The sequence below is a fragment of the Culex quinquefasciatus genome, chromosome 1, assembly GCF_015732765.1.
Source record: "Culex quinquefasciatus strain JHB chromosome 1, VPISU_Cqui_1.0_pri_paternal, whole genome shotgun sequence".
Taxonomy (NCBI): domain Eukaryota; kingdom Metazoa; phylum Arthropoda; class Insecta; order Diptera; family Culicidae; genus Culex; species Culex quinquefasciatus.
The window spans coordinates 71,582,852-71,591,643 of NC_051861.1; the positions used below are offsets into that span (position 1 = coordinate 71,582,852).

Consider the following 8,792-nt stretch of genomic DNA (forward strand, 5'->3'; position numbering starts at 1 on the left):
TAAAATGAGGTCGCAGAGTTCCGGTTTGTACACCTCTTTGCCCTGATAAAAAGTCTGACTAACAGGATATCGTTGTCAAATAAAATTACAATTACAAAAGTATTGGATAGCATTTGAATATTTTCAGTAAATTTGTATTCAAAAGGTTTTTGAAACATTTTCCTCGTTTTAATATGAAGATTTCAGAGCTTTCCACCCACATTATTCATTCATCTTTTAACCATTTCCCTAGAATTGGAAACTAACTGTACTTTTTCATCTTCCATAATCACCTTTTCGTTTTGTTGTTGTTGCTGTTTCTATAGTTTGCCGGAGAGTTTCTTCTCCGTTCCTCCCGCAATGCACTGTTACACAAATGATTCACTCTAATCTCATTCCATCAATCATTATATTTTCTTCCTCATTTGTTATTCAACGATTTATCTTGTGATTGCACCACACTTTGCTCTGTTGTTTACACTACATTCATTTATTTATTCATGTACATGTATTTATACACACATCATTGCGCGCGCACACACGCACACGCAAACACACATTGCTTTACAGATTTAATCCCAGGATGTGTGTTTGATCACAAGTAAAAATCCATCAATGGCTTGTGAACGTCACCTACTCTTGTTGCTTTTGTTGTTGAGTAAAGTCGGCGTTGTTTCTCTTATCACTTTGGTTGTTGATACAAAATACTTTTTTTGCGTTTTTTTTTGTTATGTCACTTTCACTCTCTTCGCTTCGCACACACGTCCGTAATCACTTTGGTTAGCTCTCTTTTGATTTTGGGAGGCTAAGAAAGCCAAAACAAACGCAATCCAAAAGGTTAGGATCTCGACGAGAATGCACCACGTTGCTGCACTGACAGATTCGGCAGGATACACGGATCTCGGTTTGCTTTGATTAAACTTTTCACCCAAGGATAGCTATCTTCACGATGCACATTTCCAGAAAGAGCATCGGAATTCCGGAAGTTGAACAGGAACCGGTCAGGAACGGCGAAACTCACTTGCACCGATACTGGAATAACGCGCGCGGAACAAAACACGGTGCTTCACACACTTACAGACCGCCACCCTCTTTCGCTCGCGTCGGAAAAAGGAAGGAAAATGCTTCCCCCGCAAGAGCACGTACGCGCGCGGTCTACTATGTTACTACACGAACGGTCGCTGACCGAATGAAGAAAAAATATATCTGTACAAATATTAAACAAAATAAAACGAACACACCGTTAAAAGACTGCCAGCCATGGCCTACCTACACACACCGTCTCGCACACAGAGAAAATGGAAAGTGAAGTGCTGTGTCGTCGTCGCTGTGAGCTCGAAGAACCAGTCAGCCAGCCAGCCAGCAAGCCATGAGCCAGCAGAAAAGCGCGGAACGCGCATCAAGGGGTGCTCAATATTGTACGATTCAGCATCATAATAGGTAGCAGTCTTCAGGTCGAGACACATATGGATGTTAAAAATTAATTTAATGAACGTGAAAAACGAGTGCACCTAAAGTACCCTGCAACTCCATGAAACACGTTCATGTGTTCACAGTGTTTAATGGAGACGCATGGTCAGAAATATTGAACAGTATTTAAATTTATTTTTGAAATGTGAAGGTTTGTATAGAACTTCGGATAATCGAATCACGACAAAAAAACGTTTTTTTTTTCTTTTTATTGTTTTATACATCAAATTCGAGTTCTGCGATCCCATGTCAGTTTTTTTGGATAGTTGATTCCCTATCAAATAACAACATGCATTTTTTTCAATATTCCGTCACCATCTCGCATTTAAAAATTCTTAATCACTTAAGCGTAGTTTAGGCGTAGTTTAAGCTCAAAAATAAAAAATAAAACAACGAAAAAATATTGTTTTCGTTATTCAATTCCGAGACCTATAATCGAGTCCGGACTGTATCGATTTTATTGATCCAAAAGGCGCCCGCAAACTTTGTCCCTAACTCTGAATTAATCGGCTGATGAAAAGGTAGTCCATATCTCAACATAAAACTCAACTCAACTTAAATTTTGTCGGCGTATGACACGTTCGTCCACGATCTAAAAATAAAGTATATTAAAATACTTTAGGTCAGCGAATGAGCAAGAAAGTTCATACTGCCTGGAATAAATAAACTAACAACAACATAATTGAAATGCTCAAATGTTTCAATATTGTATAAAATTCATTTCAATAATGTTAAATTATTAATGAAAAGTTTGCAAGTTATTTATATAATGAATTTGTTTGATTGAAAATGGCGAAATCAAAAAAAATCATTTATCTTCGAATCAAAGTGCTTAAGCACCCCCATTTTAAAAAGTGGTGTTAGCGAGAAGCGAAGAAAGACGACGCGAAATCCAGGTTCTCTCTCCGCCGACGACCAAAAATACAGAGAAGCAGAACTTGTACTACGAAAGGAACCAAGTGTGCTGTGTATAGCTATCTGACAACGAAGTCGGATCGACGAGAGATTCGAGAGGCAACGTGGTCTTGGTCGTCGTGTCAACGAAGGCAAACCAGTCGTTCGTTGTGAAACCCGTGCACGGTGGTATAAAATGAGCAAAACTCGTTTTCGGCTGCGTAAAAATTATGTTGGATTGCATTTACATGATTTTGACTAAAATCAAAAGACCCTATTTATTACCTTAATTTAAGATATCATACTAATTCAAATATGAAATCAATTACAAAGCGAAATACTATTTCAGTTAGATGTAAATTGACATTGACCATAGTGCAATCCAAACTCACACGCTCAACCTCGAGCATCACACAAACGTTGAGAATTGCTAAGCTGTATCTGTATTTCTCTGGCAGCAGCTCTCGTTGTGGAGGGTAAGGAAACGTGTTTACGTTCGTGGAACTCACTGAAACATAGAAACATAGAAGACACCACCAGCATGTAGGGTCTGCATTTTGCAGCGAATCAAATGTGAAAACTGAAAACAACAAATAAGTGCAAAAAACTTCCAAAAATTCCAAAAGGCAAGGAAAAGAGACGGCCCTCACCAAACGGATGTTCGACAGCAAGTGACGACGACTAACCAACGAAATCGTCATAAAACACCACCAGCATTCATGATGGATTTTCCCGCTTTGGCATCATCAGGAGCGGTATCTGTTCGGGTGGTTGAATCACTGCGTGGTTGCTAAATTCACGAGTAACAAGTAAAAACCTTTGGAGGATTCATCGTATAATACTGATACAGTCCAGACTCGATTATCCGAAGTTTCGATTATCCGAAGATTGAATGAGACTTCGACATGTAAATGAAATGAAAAAGAAATGGCATTATTATAAGACAGTTCAAAAAAATATATTTAATTCAAAAAAAAAACCATCAGCACATAGTTTCAAGGCAACATAACCCACAAGTGATTATGCAAACACAAATACACACGCACGGGCACACCACCACCAACGCAGGCCTAGTCGTAGAAGAGTTGAGGGAGGCGGGTGGTGCTGGCAACGCAACAGAGCATCGCACACCATCACAGCAGGCTAAGTATCGAAAGTTTGATGATGAATAAGAAGCGCGGGCTCGAAACATAACCTAACCTAGAAAACTTGGATGAGATTGTAGCATAATGTTTCTCTCGTTCGTCATCGCGCGCGCTCTTCGTCAGCGACAGAGAGGAGGCAATAATATGAAACGAAAGAGAGAATGTGGAATGGATTGCGTTTACTTTAAATGTGTGTTAGAGGCTGCAGCCGATAACGCAATTCGAATTTGAATCTCATTGTTATGTTTTGTACGGAGAAATACACGCAATCAGGTGTAACTTAACGAGGAACATAAATATATAGCTTACTATTAGAAGACAACTAGTAAGGCTATGGATTTGGCCAATATTATGATATTTTTAAAGCCATTTAATATATTTTTGCTTTCCTCACCTTATTATGGAAAGGCTATAAAAAATCATTCAAAAAATTAAGTTCTAGAGTATGAAACACAATAGCTTATAGGACCTTTAAAAAAAAGAAAATCAGGAGTTCTACATTCGATTTCCTAGATATACTTCCCTCGAGGTATGATAGACGTGGGCTCCCAGAACACTCTCCAGTCGATAGACTTAAATTGCAATTAATTTCATGCGAAGGAACAACATTGTAATTATATTGCGAAGAAACTTAAAACATAAATAAATGCGATGAAATCGTTCTATGAAACCAAGCGCCTCTATTGAATTTATCTTTTTCAGAATGATATTATGGAGGCGCCTGGTTTCTTAGGTCGGAATCATATCATTTGTGCTCGAAATTTTGTCACCTGTGTGCTATCTTGTGACACGTCCTTTCACAACAGACGTGTTACAAGATAGCACACAAGCGACGATTTACAACTTGACTCTTCCGTAGATTCACTAAAATACACTAATGTCGAGTTGTGTTTGATGCGAATGATGTTCGCAAAAATCCTGTGACCCGTCGTTTGATGCGTAATCAAAAAACCTTTCCTACGAGTTTAAAAGGTTGTTCATCTAACTTAATTAATGACCTCATTTAAAAATTATATGATGTATGTGAATTTCGGAGAAAATGTGCAGCCCAGACATTGTTATTTTATTAAAAAAAACTAACTTAATCCACCTATGTGGTTGGCGCCTTCCTCACTTTTTACCAACATTTGGTGATATGATGGGTTTGGACACCAATTCCATCTATTTCTCAATAAAAAATACACAAATGTCACTAAAGCGGTCATAACTTGAGACTGAACGTTGCCAGATCTTCAAACCTAACCAACGATGGGTCGGATGATGGATCCAGACATAGTTTACATACATTTAAGTGAGATCCGGCTTTAAAAAAGTACATCAATATTACTTAAGTGGTCTTATCTCGAGACAGGGTTGCCAGATCTTCAATGTTTTGGACTCATTGGAATGGTCTTTTGATTACCTAACCAACGATGAGTCGGATGATGGATCCGGACACAGTTTACATACATTTAAGTGAGATCCGGCTTTAAAAAAGTACATCAATATCACTTAAGTGGTCTTATCTCGAGACAGGGTTGCCAGATCTTCAATGTTTTGGACTCATTGGAATGGTCTTTTGATTACCTAACCAACGATGAGTCGGATGATGGATCCGGACACAGTTTACATACATTTAAGTGAGATCCGGCTTTAAAAAGTACATCAATATCACTTAAGTGGTCTTATCTCGAGACAGGGTTGCCAGATCTTCAATGTTTTGGACTCATTGGAAAGGTCTTTTGATAACCTAACTAACGATGGGTCGGATGATGGATCCGGACATAATTTACATACATTTAAGTGAGATCCGGCTTCAAAAAAGTACATAAATATCACTTAAGTGGTCATATCTCAAGACAGGGTTGCCAGATCTTCAATGTTTTGGACTCATTGGAATGGTCTTTTGATTACCTAACCAACGATGAGTCGGATGATGGATCCGGACACAGTTTACATACATTTAAGTGAGATCCGGCTTTAAAAAGTACATCAATATCACTTAAGTGGTCTTATCTCGAGACAGGGTTGCCAGATCTTCAATGTTTTGGACTCATTGGAAAGGTCTTTTGATTACCTAACTAACGATGGGTCGGATGATGGATCCGGACATAGTTTACATACATTTAAGTGAGATCCGGCTTCAAAAAAGTACATAAATATCACTTAAGTGGTCATATCTCGAGACAGGGTTGCCAGATCTTCAATGTTTTGGACTCATTGGAATGGTCTTTTGATTACCTAACCAACGATGAGTCGGATGATGGATCCGGACACAGTTTACATACATTTAAGTGAGATCCGGCTTTAAAAAAGTACATCAATATTACTTAAGTGGTCTTATCTCAAGACAGGGTTGCCAGATCTTCAATGTTTTGGACTCATTGGAATGGTCTTTTGATAACCTAACTAACGATGGGTCGGATGATGGATCCGGACATAGTTTACATACATTTAAGTGAGATCCGGCTTCAAAAAAGTACATAAATATCATTTAAGTGGTCATATCTCGAGACAGGGTTGCCAGATCTTCAATGTTTTGGACTCATTGGAATGGTCTTTTGATTACCTAACCAACGATGAGTCGGATGATGGATCCGGACATAGTTTACATACATTTAAGTGAGATCCGGCTTCAAAAAAGTACATAAATATCACTTAAGTGGTCATATCTCGAGACAGGGTTGCCAGATCTTCAATGTTTTGGACTCATTGGAATGGTCTTTTGATTACCTAACCAACGATGAGTCGGATGATGGATCCGGACACAGTTTACATACATTTAAGTGAGATCCGGCTTTAAAAAAGTACATCAATATTACTTAAGTGGTCTTATCTCAAGACAGGGTTGCCAGATCTTCAATGTTTTGGACTCATTGGAATGGTCTTTTAATTACCTAACCAACGATGGGTCGGATGATGGATCCGGACATAGTTTTCATATAGATAAGTGAGATCCGGCATCAAAATTCCAGCACCTGATTCGCAACTTTGACACTTTTTTATACGTAACTTTTGAACTACTTATCGGATCTTCAAACAATTCAATAGTGCAGTATGGGGCACCAAAACAAATCGAATGCAACTTGTTTGACTCAAATCGGATCAACCAATGCCGAGAAAACTTGGCAAGAATTTTGAGCACCAAGGGGAATACGCACACACATACACACACACACACAGACATTTGTTCAGTTTTCGATTCTGAGTCGATAGGTATACATGAATATAGGCCTACGAGCTGTTTTTCAAAAGTTCATTTTTCGAGCAGGATTATAGCCTTACCTCAGTGAGGAAGGCAAAATATCGATCCCAGACGGTCCCGGTGGCATTTTTCGAGACGAGATTTGTCTGACTACGCCTTCCGTCGGACGGGGAAGTAAATGTTAGATCCGGTCTAACCTAAAGGGTTAGGTCGTTAGCTCAATCCAGGGGTTGGAGTCGTCTCCCTGGGTCCTGCCTCGGTGGAGTCGCTGGTAGGCAGTTGGACTAACAATCCAAAGGTCATCAGTTCGAATCCCGGGATAGATGGAAGCTTAGGTGTAAAAAGAGGTTTGCACCAATCAAACCTTCGGACACCTAGTTTTGAGTAGGAATCTCGCAATCGAGAACGCCAAGGCAATGCTGTAGAGCGAATATTTTGATTTTTTGAACCTACCTTGCTCAATATTGAATCACTCTCGCACATGTTCATTTTCGCATATAGGCTGCCATTAACACAAAAAATAATAATTCTCCAAATTTCTTTCGTCAGTTGAGCTATAATGTCCTTTCATTAGATTTGACCAAATTTTACACTACACCCAGAATCCAGAGCTGTCTCATTGTTCCCCTCTCTTTTCAGCCCAGGACTAACAATAAGAAACTTGGTTTTTTCTTCATAAAACTATTCAAAATCCATGGCAATCTTCCAAAACATGCATTGGAACTATGTTTGGCACATCTATCCATTTTTAAATCTATTTGACCAAAGATATAACGTTATTGGGTATAAATATAAGGTTTTTCTATTATTTAAATACCTTTTAGTTTAATTTTTGTTAATTGAAATTTCAAGTTGTCAGAATTACTTTTGAATGTCCAAGGCAAGTCACCTGCAATGATACAACACAAATACATGATGTTAAGCTCGAAAAGTATTGATTTTCGTAGAGTGTCTCATTGTTCCCCACCTGTCTAATTGTGCCTGCCAAATGCGTCTACAATGAGACAGTTGAATACACAGCTAAAAAAGTAGTAATCCAGCTGCGTGTAAATGTCCTGGGTGTAAAATAAATATTGCATTATTTTATGCAATTGTATTTAATTTTACACCCTGAAATATGTAGCCCGTCAGTATGGGAAACCTACTTGACCGAAATGTCAAGCTCATATATGCGTTTATTCAAAAGGGCTAATGCGCCAGTCCTTACTGTTGGTGCTGGGTTTGATTCCCGTCGGTTGCAACTTGTATTTTGTTTTTGCAAAAATTGTACATGCAGTGTGTAATATTAAGTGTTTATTTTGACGAAGGTGATGTGCGTGCTTTTGCATGCGATTTTACCATCGGATTTTTTGCTGTGTAACTCTGGCTGAAGAGGTCTGACCAATCTCATATTTTTGTCAATGTTAGAACATTTTAATAGAAAGAAAATGCAAGAAAAAGCTCAATGATAATGAAAAAATACAAAAATTATTGACAGTGTCCACGTGGTTTTTTGATGGTCAAGGACTTTTAATCGTCATCCATAAAGTAAGTCACGCTCTAGGGGGAGGGGGGATTGTCGCAATTTTGGCCGATTTTAGGGTGACATACTTTATGGATGACGCCTTAGAGCAATTTTGAGGACTGGTCATACACAATGGGTATGTACATCTTCGGTACTCTGCATCTTCAGGAGAGATTTTCTGATTGAGTTGGTTTCTCAGGCAAAATACAACTCCTACAAATTTGCCGAAGACATCAACAAATCCTTCACTAGATACAGATTTTCGAACATTTAATGCCCTTTTTGCCATGCTCTCAACATTGTATGGAAATTTGTTAGGAAAAACTAAAGATGCAAAATGGCTTCTTTTGACACAGGGAATTCATGGACAAAGTTTCATTCAATCAAAAAAAAAAAATTAAAAATTTCAATAGATTTAGCAAAATTTTGGAGAATTACCATAACTACAAAGAATATTTATTAAATATGTCTATATATTATTGAATTTTATATTCAAGCAAAACTGTGAAACGAGATAGAAGAAACAAAGGGGAAAAATATAATTTGGCGTTATTCTGGCTTCGAACACTGATTTTGCTGCTGAATATACGATAAATGGGAACAGATGAATAAACAT

The 8,792-nt window shown here is 38.2% G+C and overlaps 1 protein-coding gene across 6 annotated transcripts in view; it reads right to left on the reverse strand.

The window, feature by feature from the left end:
- LOC6034452 (TOX high mobility group box family member 3) overlaps positions 1-1,188 on the reverse strand; it is a 92,445-nt gene extending 91,257 nt beyond the window's left edge. For 3 of the 6 annotated variants that reach the window (XM_038255017.1, XM_038254910.1, XM_038255192.1), the window contains exon 1: positions 273-1,187. The gene's annotated coding sequence lies outside the window, so the exon portion shown is untranslated. Of the gene's footprint in view, positions 1-272 lie in introns of all 6 variants that reach the window. The other 3 variants (XM_038255067.1, XM_038254963.1, XM_038255128.1) reach the window with 2 other exon arrangements.
- Positions 1,189-8,792: the final 7,604 nt, after the last annotated feature.